Consider the following 17,373-nt stretch of genomic DNA (forward strand, 5'->3'; position numbering starts at 1 on the left):
GGCCAATTGTATCAGGTGACAGTGAGTTACCGGCTTTTAAGAATAAAAGTATAATGCCCTGCTACAAAAGGGGTAGAAATCTACGAGATTTGTTGGTTAAAACCAACATTACGTATGTACCAGATAGTTCTAATAGTTCTTTTTTGACACAAAAAAAGAAACTGGGTTGTTATAAATGTGTATCATGTACGACATGTAGTTTCATGGAACCTGGATCTTACTTTAAACATCCTCATACAGGACGGAAGTTTAAAATTAACCATGTTTTAAGCTGTACATCGCAATTTGTTGTCTATATCATAATGTGCCCTTGTGGGCTATATTATGTAGGTCAAACTATTCGCACGTTTAGAGAGCGCATGGCCCTACATCGCTCTGCTATAAAAGCTGCATTAGAAAATAAAGATTGCGATCAGCCGGTGGCACGCCATTTTAAGGAGGCTCAACATACTCTATCCTCCTTAAGATATAAGATAGTAGATCATATCCCCAATGACATTCATGGGGGGGATCGTAAAAGGCGTCTCAGTCAGTGTGAGTCAAAATGGATACACATTTTAGATACCATTTCGCCCAGAGGACTTAATGAAAAAATGTCTTGGAATATATTTCTCTAGTTCTATGGTTCTTATATTGATGTAATATTATATACATATTATGAAAATGTAAAGGTAGCGCTATGGTTAGGATTTGAAATAATTGTGTTATATATAAGATTTATAGCTTTGATGATGAAGTATTCTGATATTCCGGTTTTTAATATTTTTTAATTGATTTATATATGTTCTATGTTTCACATAATTTGCACATTCAATATATCTATGTTATTTGCTTATGGGTATATTGAAACACTTAAGATGAAATATGGTAATCACTTTGTTTATGTGCACTAATCGTCGGCGGATGCGGTGCTGCCCCCCAGGCAACGGGAGAGGACGTACATGGTTTGAAGGTATCCTTGGTAACCGACTAACAGGAAATACGTCAGTATGCAATCCCTCCTACTACCGGCCGGGCGGGAGCAGCGGGCGTCCTCGTGCTGAACTTCACTCGTATGTATAAAGGTAAGATAGACACATTGGTTAGCTATGTTTCTACTTTTTTTCACTGGTATATACGTCCTGACGAAAAGGCCTATGAGCCTTGAAACGTTGACGCCTGTTTAAGACACCATGATTTTCTAATACACCTGCCTGACTTGGAAATTTGGGAGTGCCGCCTGGTTCTTTCTGGTAAAGACATTGGTAACTATATATATATATATATATATATATACATACATATATACACATACACACACACTCTTTCACCTCATATACTCTTTACTTTCGTTTCTGTACAGAAATCCCTTTTATTCAGTATTGCAGTCTAGTCCCAGAGGAGTTGCAACTAGAGAAGGTTCCTTTTAGATTAAAATTTAGGATACTGAGATTGACTTGCGCTATTATCGCGTAGCCTCCGTATCGCCTACTAAAACAATACTATCGTGTGATTTGTATTACGTGGGCATACCCATATGCTCCGTTGCGTAATATACGCTCCGTGCGTCGGCCCTTGCATCGCGTACGCTCGTTCTGCCCCTTGTTAGAGACACGTGTACGCAGGCCAGATATGTCCACAGAAATACAACTAACACGTTTATATCAATGTAAATGATGTTTAACTGTAATCATCTACCGAGCACCACACAGATCTTTCCTTGTATCTATAGGCAAAGCCGTGTGCGTGTTTTACAAATTACTCCTTAACGTATTATTTTTACTTTTAACTACCAATAGCAACAAAATCTTTCTCAGCAAGTTATCAATTATAAATGGCAAACAGGAAGGCGAGATGTGAAATTACACAAATGAAAGAAAATGCAGGTGTGTGCGTGTGTTGCGTACGCAATGTGTATCAAACAGAATAAAACAGTTTTAAAAGACAATAGCGTATTGTTCTTACCTTCCGGTTCCGGTTTACACCAGCACTCCTACAGCGTAGCGAAACAGACGCTTATCTAGTCAGCACTACTGTATCCCTCACCACCAATACGGATACGAAGGGATACTACTTTCCTGCCCTTTGCTGACAGATAAAGTCTGTGTTAGCTAGTGCGGATATGTGGAGGACGGATGAGCTCCCAATTGATAAAGCTAATTATTTATCTTATAACACAAGCTATTTCTTAACACTGTGCAGCCATAATGGCCGCTAAACCACGTGCACGTGATACGCACTTCATACGCTATTTGCGTATGAAGGTCTCACACGTGGTACGCAAATTACGTACACACACTACGCTGGGTGTATGAAATACACACAGCAAGCGTACACACAGACAGTAACCTTTATAAACTTTAAACACAGAATATGTTCACACTGTATACCTTGGTACTGTAACACAGTAATAATGTACTGCTTATAGACCTTCTTAACCTTGTTAATGTAAAAGCTGCTTGAGCGATGGAGACGCTCCGAATACCCTCAGTAATGTAATAAACACACAATACCTTGCTAAGGTTCCAAAACCTTTACTAACGAGATTTAGTTATGTAAAAAGGGAAAATACAGTTAACAGTTTATACACTACAATCTAACATCAATATCTAAACAGAATAACTACACATAAATATACAATAGCGTCTTAATCCTAATCAATAACAGGGAGAGAGAGAGAGAACTTGGCAAAATACAGTCAGAGAATAAGGTGGTCACAGAGAGAACCTACACACTGGGGAATGATCGCTGCGCAGTCCTGGTCACCAGCTCCCTAGTTAGTCAATGATGAAAACCGTTGTGGAGAGTAGACTGAGCTGGCCCTGGCTGGCTGTTCTTATATACACTGCATACAGTACACTACAAAGGGACCTATAATCTCATTGTTCTTTGGACACAGGAATGTCTCCCCGCATTATAACAAAAGGTCATAGGTTAGTTTAAACAGGTGGGCTGTGACTATATCAAACTTTTCAGGTGGGAGGGAATCTCAGGATTCCCGACGCATGGATAATGAACCGCAAATACAGTAAATGTCCAGAAACTACTTATAGACATAACTATACGCAGGAGCGATTAATCTCTACCTAACCAGCACCGGATTGTTTCTAATAAAATGTTCTTTAGTTAGGTACCAAACACCACCGCTCAGACCCTGTCTGACCCTTTGTATCATGCAAAGTGGAATTCCTCTGTCCATGGACCAGTTACACTAAACAAACTTACAGTTATTATTAAGGGGACCATTACCTATAAAACAAACTATTCGGATTAACTATGTAACGATCGAGTCGCCCACCAGACGCACACAAACTCCACCGTAAATGCACATACCACGCGCCTGAGCGCACGACCGTGGAGGCGCCGTCACGCAACTGCGAATATGCGCACGCACGGGAGAGAATGTGCACGTGCAGCGGGCAAGCGCATGGGGTTAATATATGGCAACGTGCAGCATGATATTTTTCGACTTTGACAGCATGATTCTAGACACAGACCAGAAAAGGTTTTATCTCCCGATAGAGAAACCTCAGGAACTCATGACACTGGTCAGGAACCTATTAAAACAAAAACAGGTGTCAGTGTATCACTGCACTCGAGTCCTGGGAAAGATGGTGGCATCATACGAGGCCATTCCCTTCGGCAGGTTCCATGCGAGGATCTTTCAATGGGACTTACTGGACAAGTGGTCAGGGTCACATCTTCAGATGCAGCGGTTAATGCACCCTTTCCCCCAGGGCCAGGGTGTCTCTCCTGTGGTGGCTGCAGAGTGCTAACCTTCTCGAGGGCCACAGATTCGGCATTCAGGACTGGGTCCTGGTGACCACGGATGCAAGCCTCTGAGGGTGGGGAGCAGTCACACAGGGAAGAAATTTCCATGGTCTGTGGTCAAGTCAGGAGACTTGCCTTCACATCAACATCCTGGAACTAAGGGCCATATACAATGCCCTACGTCAAAAGGAGACCATGCTTCGCGACCAACCGGTTCTGATTCAGTCAGACAAAATCACTGCAGTGGCTCTTGTAAACCGACAAGGCGGCACAAGGAGCAGGGTGGCGATGGCGGAAGCCACCAGAATTTTTTGCTGGGCGGAAAATCACGTAAGCGCATTGTCAGCAGTGTTCATCCCGGGAGTGGACAACTGGGAAGCAGACTTCCTCAGCAGGCACGACCTCCACCCGGGAGAGCGGGGACTTCATCAGGAAGTCTTCGCACAGATTGCAAGTCAGTGGGAACTGCCACAGGTGGACATGATGGCATCCCGCCTCAACAAAAAACTACAGAGGTATTGCGCCAGGTTAAGAGACCCTCAGGCGATAGCTGTAGACGCCCTGGTGACACCGTGGGCGTTCCAGTCGGTCTATGTATTTCCTCCTCTTCCTCTCATACCCAAGGTGCTGAGAATAATAAGAAAAAGAGGAGTGAGAACAATACTCATTGTTCCAGATTGGCCACGAAGGACTTGGTATCCAGATCTGCAAGAAATGCTCACGAGGACCTGTGGCCTCTTCCTCTAAGAAAGGACTTGTTGCAACAGGGGTCCTGTCTGTTCCAAGACTTACCGCGGCTGCGTTTGATGGCATGGCGGTTGAATCCTAGCAGAGAAAGGCATTCCGGATGAGGTAATTCCTACGCTGATAAAGGCTAGGAAGGACGTGACAGCTCAACATTATCACCGTATATGGCGAAAATATGTTGCTTGGTGAGAGGCCAGGAATGCCCCTACGGAGGAATTCCAGCTGGGCTGTTTCCTTCACTTCCTATAGTCAGGAGTGAATTTGGGCCTAAAATTGGGTTCCATTAAGGACCATATTTCGGCCCTATCCATTTTCTTTCCAAAGGAGTTGACTTCTCTACCTGAAGTTCAGACGTTTGTAAAGGGAGTGCTGCATATTTAACCCCCTTTTGTGCCTCCAGTGGCACCTTGGGATCTTAACGTGGTGTTGATTTTCCTGAAATCCCACTGGTTTGAACCACTCAAAACGGTGCAGTTGAAATATCTCACGTGGAAAGTGGTCATGATATTAGCCTTGGCTTCGGCTAGGCGTGTGTCAGAGTTGGCGGCATTGTCACATAAAAGCCCCTATCTGGTTTTCCATGCAGATAGAGCAGAATTGCGGACCCGTCCACAATTTCTGCCGAAAGTGGTTTCATCCTTTCATATAAACCAACCTATTGTGGTGCCTGTGGCTACTACTGACTTGGAGGATTCCGAGTTACTTGATGTGGTCAGGGCTTTGAAGGTTTATGTAGCCAGAACGGCTAGGGTCAGGAAAACAGAATCTTTGTTTATCCTGTATGCTTCCAACAAGCTTGGTGCTCCTGCTTCAAAGCAAACTATTGCTCGCTGGATCTGTAACACGATTCAGCAGGCTCAATCTGCGTCTGGATTGCCGCTGCCTAAATCAGTTAAGGCCCATTCCACGAGGAAGGTGGGCTCTTCTTGGGCGGCTGCCCGAGGGGTCTCGGCATTACAGCTTTGCCGAGCGGCTACTTGGTCAGGTTCAAACACTTTTGCAAAATTCTACAAGTTTGATACCCTGGCTGAGGAGGACCTTGTGTTTGCTCAATCGGTGCTGCAGAGTCATCCGCACTCTCCTGCCCATTTGGGAGCTTTGGTATAATCCCCATGGTCCTTACGGATTCCCCAGCATTCACTAGGACGTTAGAAAAAATAAGATTTTACTTACCGGTAAATCTATTTCTCGTAGTCCGTAGTGGATGCTGGGCGCCCGTCCCAAGTGCGGAATTCTCCTGCAATACTTGTATATAGTTATTGCTTCAATAAGGGTTATGGTATGGTTGCATCAGGGTTGACCTGATGCTCTGTTGTGGTTCATACTGTTAACTGGGTAAGTTTATCACAAGTTATAGGGTGTGATTGGTGTGGCTGGTATGAATCTAGCCCTGGATTACCAAAATCCTTTCCTTGTACTGTCAGCTCTTCGGGCACCGTTTTTCTAACTGAGGTCTGGAGGAGGGGCATAGAGGGAGGAGCCAGAGCACACCAGAACCTAAATTCTTTCTTAAAGTGCCCATGTCTCCTGCGGAACCCGTCTATCCCCATGGTCCTTACGGAGTCCCCAGCATCCACTACGGACTACGAGAAATAGATTTACCGGTAAGTAAAATCTTATTTTGTGGGGAATTTGAAAAAAAACACCTGAATCCAAAACACACCCGAATCCGCCCAAAAAAATTCAGGGAGGTTTTGCCAAAACTCGGCTGAATCCAAAACACGGCCGCGGAACCGATCCAAAACCAAAACCCGAAAAATTTCCGGTGCACATCTCTAGTTCTAATCAATGGTATTATTGTTTCAAATCACTGGAAGAAAATAGAGATGAGCGCCTGAAATTTTTCGGGTTTTGTGTTTTGGTTTTGGGTTCGGTTCCGCGGCCGTGTTTTGGGTTCGAACGCGTTTTGGCAAAACCTCACCGAATTATTTTTGTCGGATTCGGGTGTGTTTTGGATTCGGGTGTTTTTTTCCAAAAACACTAAAAAACAGCTTAAATCATAGAATTTGGGGGTCATTTTGATCCCAAAGTATTATTAACCTCAAAAACCATAATTTACACTCATTTTCAGTCTATTCTGAATACCTCACACCTCACAATATTATTTTTAGTCCTAAAATTTGCACCGAGGTCGCTGTGTGAGTAAGATAAGCGACCCTAGTGGCCGACACAAACACCGGGCCCATCTAGGAGTGGCACTGCAGTGTCACGCAGGATGTCCCTTCCAAAAAACCCTCCCCAAACAGCACATGACGCAAAGAAAAAAAGAGGCGCAATGAGGTAGCTGTGTGAGTAAGATTAGCGACCCTAGTGGCCGACACAAACACCGGGCCCATCTAGGAGTGGCACTGCAGTGTCACGCAGGATGGCCCTTCCAAAAAACCCTCCCCAAACAGCACATGACGCAAAGAAAAAAAGAGGCGCAATGAGGTAGCTGACTGTGTGAGTAAGATTAGCGACCCTAGTGGCCGACACAAACACCGGGCCCATCTAGGAGTGGCACTGCAGTGTCACGCAGGATGGCCCTTCCAAAAAACCCTCTCCAAACAGCACATGACGCAAAGAAAAAAAGAGGCGCAATGAGGTAGCTGACTGTGTGAGTAAGATTAGCGACCCTAGTGGCCGACACAAACACCGGGCCCATCTAGGAGTGGCACTGCAGTGTCACGCAGGATGTCCCTTCCAAAAAACCCTCCCCAAACAGCACATGACGCAAAGAAAAAAAGAGGCGCAATGAGGTAGCTGTGTGAGTAAGATTAGCGACCCTAGTGGCCGACACAAACACCGGGCCCATCTAGGAGTGGCACTGCAGTGTCACGCAGGATGTCCCTTCCAAAAAACCCTCCCCAAACAGCACATGACGCAAAGAAAAAAAGAGGCGCAATGAGGTAGCTGACTGTGTGAGTAAGATTAGCGACCCTAGTGGCCGACACAAACACCGGGCCCATTTAGGAGTGGCACTGCAGTGTCACGCAGGATGTCCCTTCCAAAAAACCCTCCCCAATCAGCACATGATGCAAAGAAAAAGAAAAGAAAAAAGAGGTGCAAGATGGAATTATCCTTGGGCCCTCCCACCCACCCTTATGTTGTATAAACAAAACAGGACATGCACACTTTAACCAACCCATCATTTCAGTGACAGGGTCTGCCACACGACTGTGACTGATATGACGGGTTGGTTTGGACCCCCCCCAAAAAAGAAGCAATTAATCTCTCCTTGCACAAACTGGCTCTACAGAGGCAAGATGTCCACCTCATCTTCACCCTCCGATATATCACCGTGTACATCCCCCTCCTCACAGATTATCAATTCGTCCCCACTGGAATCCACCATCTCAGCTCCCTGTGTACTTTGTGGAGGCAATTGCTGCTGGTCAATATCTCCGCGGAGGAATTGATTATAATTCATTTTAATGAACATCATCTTCTCCACATTTTCTGGATGTAACCTCGTACGCCGATTGCTGACAAGGTGAGCGGCGGCACTAAACACTCTTTCGGAGTACACACTTGTGGGAGGGCAACTTAGGTAGAATAAAGCCAGTTTGTGCAAGGGCCTCCAAATTGCCTCTTTTTCCTGCCAGTATAAGTACGGACTGTGTGACGTGCCTACTTGGATGCGGTCACTCATATAATCCTCCACCATTCTATCAATGTTGAGAGAATCATATGCAGTGACAGTAGACGACATGTCCGTAATCGTTGTCAGGTCCTTCAGTCCGGACCAGATGTCAGCATCAGCAGTCGCTCCAGACTGCCCTGCATCACCGCCAGCGGGTGGGCTCGGAATTCTGAGCCTTTTCCTCGCACCCCCAGTTGCGGGAGAATGTGAAGGAGGAGATGTTGACAGGTCGCGTTCCGCTTGACTTGACAATTTTGTCACCAGCAGGTCTTTCAACCCCAGCAGACCTGTGTCTGCCGGAAAGAGAGATCCAAGGTAGGCTTTAAATCTAGGATCGAGCACGGTGGCCAAAATGTAGTGCTCTGATTTCAACAGATTGACCACCCGTGAATCCTTGTTAAGCGAATTAAGGGCTGCATCCACAAGTCCCACATGCCTAGCGGAATCGCTCCCTTTTAGCTCCTTCTTCAATGCCTCCAGCTTCTTCTGCAAAAGCCTGATGAGGGGAATGACCTGACTCAGGCTGGCAGTGTCTGAACTGACTTCACGTGTGGCAAGTTCAAAGGGCATCAGAACCTTGCACAACGTTGAAATCATTCTCCACTGCACTTGAGACAGGTGCATTCCATCTCCTATATCGTGCTCAATTGTATAGGCTTGAATGGCCTTTTGCTGCTCCTCCAACCTCTGAAGCATATAGAGGGTTGAATTCCACCTCGTTACCACTTCTTGCTTCAGATGATGGCAGGGCAGGTTCAGTAGTTTTTGGTGGTGCTCCAGTCTTCTGTACGTGGTGCCTGTACGCCGAAAGTGTCCCGCAATTTTTCTGGCCACCGACAGCATCTCTTGCACGCCCCTGTCGTTTTTAAAAAAATTCTGCACCACCAAATTCAAGGTATGTGCAAAACATGGGACGTGCTGGAATTTGCCCATATTTAATGCACACACAATATTGCTGGCGTTGTCCGATGCCACAAATCCACAGGAGAGTCCAATTGGGGTAAGCCATTCCGCGATGATCTTCCTCAGTTGCCGTAAGAGGTTTTCAGCTGTGTGCGTATTCTGGAAAGCGGTGATACAAAGCGTAGCCTGCCTAGGAAAGAGTTGGCGTTTGCGAGATGCTGCTACTGGTGCCGCCGCTGCTGTTCTTGCGGCGGGAGTCCATACATCTACCCAGTGGGCTGTCACAGTCATATAGTCCTGACCCTGCCCTGCTCCACTTGTCCACATGTCCGTGGTTAAGTGGACATTGGGTACAACTGCATTTTTTAGGACACTGGTGAGTCTTTTTCTGACGTCCGTGTACATTCTCGGTATCGCCTGCCTAGAGAAGTGGAACCTAGATGGTATTTGGTAACGGGGGCACACTGCCTCAATAAATTGTCTAGTTCCCTGTGAACTAACGGCGGATACCGGACGCACGTCTAACACCAACATAGTTGTCAAGGACTCAGTTATCCGCTTTGCAGTAGGATGACTGCTGTGATATTTCATCTTCCTCGCAAAGGACTGTTGAACAGTCAATTGCTTACTGGAAGTAGTACAAGTGGGCTTACGACTTCCCCTCTGGGATGACCATCGACTCCCAGCGGCAACAACAGCAGCGCCAGCAGCAGTAGGCGTTACACGCAAGGATGCATCGGAGGAATCCCAGGCAGGAGAGGACTCGTCAGACTTGCCAGTGACATGGCCTGCAGGACTATTGGCATTCCTGGGGAAGGAGGAAATTGACACTGAGGGAGTTGGTGGGGTGGTTTGCGTGAGCTTGGTTACAAGAGGAAGGGATTTACTGGTCAGTGGACTGCTTCCGCTGTCACCCAAAGTTTTTGAACTTGTCACTGACTTATTATGAATGCGCTGCAGGTGACGTATAAGGGAGGATGTTCCGAGGTGGTTAACGTCCTTACCCCTACTTATTACAGCTTGACAAAGGGAACACACGGCTTGACACCTGTTGTCCGCATTTCTGGTGAAATACCTCCACACCGAAGAGCTGATTTTTTTGGTATTTTCACCTGGCATGTCAACGGCCATATTCCTCCCACGGACAACAGGTGTCTCCCCGGGTGCCTGACTTAAACAAACCACCTCACCATCAGAATCCTCCTGGTCAATTTCCTCCCCAGCGCCAGCAACACCCATATCCTCCTCATCCTGGTGTACTTCAACACTGACATCTTCAATCTGACTATCAGGAACTGGACTGCGGGTGCTCCTTCCAGCACTTGCAGGGGGCGTGCAAATGGTGGAAGGCGCATGCTCTTCACGTCCAGTGTTGGGAAGGTCAGGCATCGCAACCGACACAATTGGACTCTCCTTGTGGATTTGGGATTTCAAAGAACGCACAGTTCTTTGCGGTGCTTTTGCCAGCTTGAGTCTTTTCAGTTTTCTAGCGAGAGGCTGAGTGCTTCCATCCTCATGTGAAGCTGAACCACTAGCCATGAACATAGGCCAGGGCCTCAGCCGTTCCTTGCCACTCCGTGTGGTAAATGGCATATTGGCAAGTTTACGCTTCTCCTCCGACAATTTTATTTTAGGTTTTGGAGTCCTTTTTTTACTGATATTTGGTGTTTTGGTTTTGACATGCTCTGTACTATGCCATTGGGCATCGGCCTTGGCAGACGACGTTGCTGGCATTTCATCGTCTCGGCCATGACTAGTGGCAGCAGCTTCAGCACGAGGTGGAAGTGGATCTTGATCTTTCCCTAATTTTGGAACCTCAACATTTTTGTTCTCCATATTTTAATAGGCACAACTAAAAGGCACCTCAGGTAAACAATGCAGATGGATGGATTGGATACTAGTATACAATTATGGACGGGCTGCCGAGTGCCGACACAGAGGTAGCCACAGCCGTGAACTACCGCACTGTACTGTGTCTGCTGCTAATATATAGACTGGTTGATAAAGAGATAGTATACTCGTAACTAGTATGTATGTATAAAGAAAGAAAAAAAAACCACGGTTAGGTCACTGGTATATACAATTATGGACGGGCTGCCGAGTGCCGACACAGAGGTAGCCACAGCCGTGAACTACCGCACTGTACTGTGTCTGCTGCTAATATATAGACTGGTTGATAAAGAGATAGTATACTCGTAACTAGTATGTATGTATAAAGAAAGAAAAAAAAACCACGGTTAGGTCACTGGTATATACAATTATGGACGGGCTGCCGAGTGCCGACACAGAGGTAGCCACAGCCGTGAACTACCGCACTGTACACTGGTTGATAAAGAGATAGTAGTATACTCGTAACAACTAGTATGACGACGGTATAAAGAATGAAAAAAAAACCACGGTTAGGTGGTATATAATACAATTATGGTTGGACGGACTGCCTGCCGAGTGCCGACACAGAGGTAGCCACAGCCGTGAACTACCGCACTGTACACTGGTTGATAAAGAGATAGTAGTATACTCGTAACAACTAGTATGACGACGGTATAAAGAATGAAAAAAAAACCACGGTTAGGTGGTATATAATACAATTATGGTTGGACGGACTGCCTGCCGAGTGCCGACACAGAGGTAGCCACAGCCGTGAACTACCGCACTGTACACTGGTTGATAAAGAGATAGTAGTATACTCGTAACAACTAGTATGACGACGGTATAAAGAACGAAAAAAAAACCACGGTTAGGTGGTATATATTATAATACAATTATGGATGGACGGACTGCCTGCCGAGTTCCGACACAGAGGTAGCCACAGCCGTGAACTACCGCACTGTACACTGGTTGATAAAGAGATAGTAGTATACTCGTAACAACTAGTATGACGACGGTATAAAGAACGAAAAAAAAACCACGGTTAGGTGGTATATATTATAATACAATTATGGATGGACGGACTGCCTGCCGAGTTCCGACACAGAGGTAGCCACAGCCGTGAACTACCGCACTGTACACTGGTTGATAAAGAGATAGTAGTATACTCGTAACAACTAGTATGACTATGACGACGGTATAAAGAAAGAAAAAAAAAACCACGGTTAGGTGGTATATAATACAATTATGGATGGACGGACTGCCTGCCGAGTGCCGACACAGAGGTAGCCACAGCCGTGAACTACCGCACTGTACTGTGTCTGCTGCTAATATAGACTGGTTGATAAAGAGATAGTATACAATACTACTAATATACTGGTGGTCAGGCACTGGTCACCACTAGTCACACTGGCAGTGGCACTCCTGCAGCAAAAGTGTGCACTGTTTAATTTTAATATAATATTATTTATCATGTACTCCTGGCTCCTGCTATAACAACCTGCAGTGCTCCCCAGTCTCCCCCACAATTATAAGCTTTATATACAATACATTGATGTGCAGCACACTGGGCTGAGCAGTGCACACAGACTGAGTCACTGTGTGACTGTGTATCGTTTTTTTCAGGCAGAGAACGGATATATTAAATAAAACAAACAACTGCACTGTCTCTGGTGGTCACTGGTCACTGTGGTCGTCAGTCACTAAACTCTGTCTGCACTCTGCACTCTCTTCTAATCTACAGTATCACAGCAATCTCTCTCTCTCTCTCTCTTCTAAATCTAATCTAAATGGAGAGGACGCCAGCCACGTCCTCTCCCTATCAATCTCAATGCACGTGTGAAAATGGCGGCGACGCGCGGCTCCTTATATAGAATCCGAGTCTCGCGATAGAATCCGAGCCTCGCGAGAATCCGACAGCGTCATGATGACGTTCGGGCGCGCTCGGGTTAACCGAGCAAGGCGGGAAGATCCGAGTCGCTCGGACCCGTGAAAAAAAAAGTGAAGTTCGTGCGGGTTCGGATTCAAAGAAACCGAACCCGCTCATCTCTAAAAGAAAATGACAAAATCACAGGAATTATTCGTTTTAATCAATGGTATTATTGGTCCAAATCACTGGAAGAAAATGACAAATCACTGGAATTAAATGGCAGTAATGTATGGAATTATATCAAATGGCAGTACCACTGTATATATACGGAAGTGTCAGACAGGATGGCACTTAAAAAAATTGTCCCCAAACAGCACATGGGGGGTAATTCCAAGTTGATCGCAGCAGGAAATTTTTTAGCAGTTGGGCAAAACCATGTGCAATGCAGGGGAGGCAGATATAACATTTGCAGAGAGTTAGACTTGGGTGGGATATTTTGTTTCTGTGCAGGGTAAATACTGGCTGCTTTATTTTTACACTGCAAATTAGATTGCAGATTGAACACACCACACCTAGTGATGAGCGGGTTCGGTTTCTCGGAAACCGAACCCCCCCGTACTTCAGCTTTTTTTACACAGGTCCGAGCAGGCTCGGATCCTCCCGCCTTGCTCGGTTAACCCGAGCGCGCCCGAACGTCATCATCCCGCTGTCGGATTCTCGCGAGGCTCGGATTCTATCGCGAGACTCGGATTCTATATAAGGAGCCGCGCGTCGCCGCCATTTTCACACGTGCATTGAGATTGATAGGGAGAGGACGTGGCTGGCGTCCTCTCCGTTTAGAGTAGACTAGAGAGTATAGAGACACTTGATTTACTAATTTTGGGGAGCATATTAGGAGTACTACTTGCTGATAGTGTGACCAGTGACCACCAGTTTAATTAATCCGTTCTCTGCCTGAAAAAAAACGATACACAGTGTGACACAGTCACATACCATATCTGTGCTCAGCCTCAGTGTGCTGCATCATCTATGTAATACTGTATATCTGACTGTGCTGAGTGCTCACTGCTCACACAGCTTAATTGTGGGGGAGACTGGGGAGCAGTTATAGCAGGAGTACATATTTTAACAGTGCACACTTTTGCTGCCAGAGTGCCACTGCCAGTGTGACTGACCAGTGACCACTGACCACCAGTATATTGTGATTGTCCTCCTGAAAAAGTTAAACACTCGTCGTGTGGTGTTTTTATTCTACAAACGCATTCTGCTGACAGTGTCCAGCAGGTCCGTCATTATATAATATATACCTGTCCGGCTGCAGTAGTGATATATATATATTTTTTTAATATCATTATCATCCAGTCTATATTAGCACTGCAGCAGACGCAGTACGGTAGTCCACGGCTGTAGCTACCTCTGTGTCGGCAGTCGCTCGTCCATCCATAATTGTATACCACTTACCCGTGGTGTTTTTTTTTTCTATCTTCTTGATACTAGTAGCTTACTTTAGGAGTCTGCAGTGCTGAGCTGACAGTGTCCAGCAGGTCTGTCATTATATAATATATACCTGTCCGGCTGCAGTAGTGATATATATATATATTTTATATCATTATCATCCAGTCTATATTAGCAGCAGACGCAGTACGGTAGTCCACGGCTGTAGCTACCTCTGTGTCGGCAGTCGCTCGTCCATCCATAATTGTATACCACCTACCCATGGTGTTTTTTTTTTTTTCTATCTTCTTGATACTAGTAGCTTACTTTAGGAGTCTGCAGTGCTGAGCTGACAGTGTCCAGCAGGTCCGTCATTATATAATATATACCTGTCCGGCTGCAGTAGTGATATATATATATTTTATATCTCATTATCATCCAGTCTATATTAGCAGCAGATGCAGTACGGTAGTCCACGGCTGTAGCTACCTCTGTGTCGGCAGTCGCTCGTCCATCCATAATTGTATACCACCTACCCGTGGTGTTTTTTTTTTTTCTATCTTCTTGATACTAGTAGCTTACTTTAGGAGTCTGCAGTGTTGAGCTGACAGTGTCCAGCAGGTCCGTCATTATATAATATATACCTGTCCGGCTGCAGTAGTGATATATATATATATATATATATATTTATTTTATATCATTATCATCCAGTCTATATTAGCAGCAGACGCAGTACGGTAGTCCACGGCTGTAGCTACCTCTGTGTCGGCAGTCGCTCGTCCATCCATAATTGTATACCACCTACCTGTGGTGGGTTTTTTTTTTTCTATCTTCTTGATACTAGTAGCTTACTTTAGGAGTCTGCAGTGCTGACAGTGTCCAGCAGGTCCGTCATTATATAATATATACCTGTCCGGCTGCAGTAGTGATATATATATATATTTTTTATATCATTATCATCCAGTCTATATTAGCAGCAGACGCAGTACGGTAGTCCACGGCTGTAGCTACCTCTGTGTCGGCAGTCGCTCGTCCATCCATAAGTATACTAGTATAAATCCATCTCCATTGTTTACCTGAGGTGCCTTTTAGTTGTGCCTATTAAAATATGGAGAACAAAAATGTTGAGGTTCCAAAAATAGGGAAAGATCAAGATCGACTTCCACCTCGTGCTGAAGCTGCTGCCACTAGTCATGGCCGAGACGATGAAATGCCAGCAACGTCGTCTGCCAAGGCCGATGCCCAATGTCATAGTACAGAGCATGTAAAATCCAAAACACCAAATATCAGTAAAAAAAGGACTCAAAAATCTAAAATAAAATTGTCAGAGGAGAAGCGTAAACTTGCCAATATGCCATTTACCACACGGAGTGGCAAGGAACGGCTGAGGCCCTGGCCTATGTTCATGGCTAGTGGTTCAGCTTCACATGAGGATGGAAGCACTCAGCCTCTCGCTAGAAAAATTAAAAGACTCAAGCTGGCAAAACACAGCAAAGAACTGTGCGTTCTTCTAAATCACAAATCCACAAGGAGAGTCCAATTATGTTGTTTGCGATGCCAGACCTTCCCAACACTGGACGTGAAGAGCATGCGCCTTCCACCATTTGCACGCCCCCTGCAAGTGCTGGAAGGAGCACCCGCAGTCCAGTTCCTGATAGTCAGATTGAAGATGTCAGTGTTGAAGTACACCAGGATGAGGAGGATATGGGTGTTGCTGGTGCTGGGGAGGAAATTGACCAGGAGGATTCTGATGGTGAGGTGGTTTGTTTAAGTCAGGCACCCGGGGAGACACCTGTTGTCCGTGGGAGGAATAGGGCCATTGACATGCCTGGTGAAAATACCAAAAAAATCAGCTCTTCGGTGTGGAAGTATTTCAACAGAAATGCGGACAACATTTGTCAAGCCGTGTGTTGCCTTTGTCAAGCTGTAATAAGTAGGGGTAAGGACGTTAACCACCTCGGAACATCCTCCCTTATACGTCACCAGCAGCGCATTCATCATAAGTCAGTGACAAGTTCAAAAACTTTGGGCGACAGCGGAAGCAGTCCACTGACCAGTAAATCCCTTTCTCTTGTAACCAAGCTCACGCAAACCACCCCACCAACTCCCTCAGTGTCAATTTCCTCCTTCCCCAGGAATGCCAATAGTCCTGCAGGCCATGTCACTGGCAATTCTAACGAGTCCTCTCCTGCCTGGGATTCCTCCGATGCATCCTTGCGTGTAACGCCTACTGCTGCTGGCGCTGCTGTTGTTGCTGCTGGGAGTCGATGGTCATCCCAGAGGGGAAGTCGTAAGACCACTTTTACTACTTCCACCAAGCAATTGACTGTCCAACAGTCCTTTGCGAGGAAGATGAAATATCACAGCAGTCATCCTGCTGCAAAGCGGATAACTGAGGCCTTGGCATCCTGGGCGGTGAGAAACGTGGTTCCGGTATCCATCATTTCTGCAGAGGCAACTAGAGACTTGTTGGAGGTACTGTGTCCCCGGTACCAAATACCATCTAGGTTCCATTTCTCTAGGCAGGCGATACCGAAAATGTACACAGACCTCAGAAAAAGACTCACCAGTGTCCTAAAAAATGCAGTTGTACCCAATGTCCACTTAACCACGGACATGTGGACAAGTGGAGCAGGGCAGGCTCAGGACTATATGACTGTGACAGCCCACTGGGTAGATGTATGGACTCCCGCCGCAAGAACAGCAGCGGCGGCACCAGTAGCAGCATCTCCCAAACGCCAACTCTTTCCTAGGCAGGCTACGCTTTGTATCACCGCTTTCCAGAATACGCACACAGCTAAAAACCTCTTACGGCAACTGAGGAAGATCATCGCAGAATGGCTTACCCCAATTGGACTCTCCTGTGGATTTGTGGCATCGGACAACGCCAGCAATATTGTGTGTGCATTAAATATGGGCAAATTCCAGCACGTCCCATGTTTTGCACATACCTTGAATTTGGTGGTGCAGAATTATTTAAAAAACGAGAGGTGCGTGCAAGAGATGCTGTCGGTGGTCAGAAGAATTGCGGGACACTTTCGGCGTACAGGCACCACGTACAGAAGACTGGAGCACCACCAAAAACGCCTGAACCTGCCCTGCCATCATCTGAAGCAAGAAGTGGTAACGAGGTGGAATTCAACCCCCTATATGCTTCAGAGGTTGGAGGAGCAGCAAAAGG

General features: G+C 46.0%; 1 protein-coding gene across 3 annotated transcripts in view; it reads left to right on the forward strand.

Annotated features, from left to right (window-relative positions):
- Positions 1-17,373, forward strand: part of LOC134949301 (cytochrome P450 2G1-like) — a 362,663-nt gene that overhangs the window by 295,450 nt on the left and 49,840 nt on the right. For 2 of the 3 annotated variants that reach the window (XR_010183138.1, XR_010183139.1), the window contains exon 8: positions 923-1,064. The exons of the other annotated variant lie outside the window; for it this stretch is intronic. The gene's annotated coding sequence lies outside the window, so the exon portion shown is untranslated. The remainder of the gene's footprint in view (positions 1-922; positions 1,065-17,373) is intronic. 3 annotated transcript variants of the gene reach the window in all.

Source organism: Pseudophryne corroboree, chromosome 8 (assembly GCF_028390025.1).
Source record: "Pseudophryne corroboree isolate aPseCor3 chromosome 8, aPseCor3.hap2, whole genome shotgun sequence".
NCBI lineage: Eukaryota > Metazoa > Chordata > Amphibia > Anura > Myobatrachidae > Pseudophryne > Pseudophryne corroboree.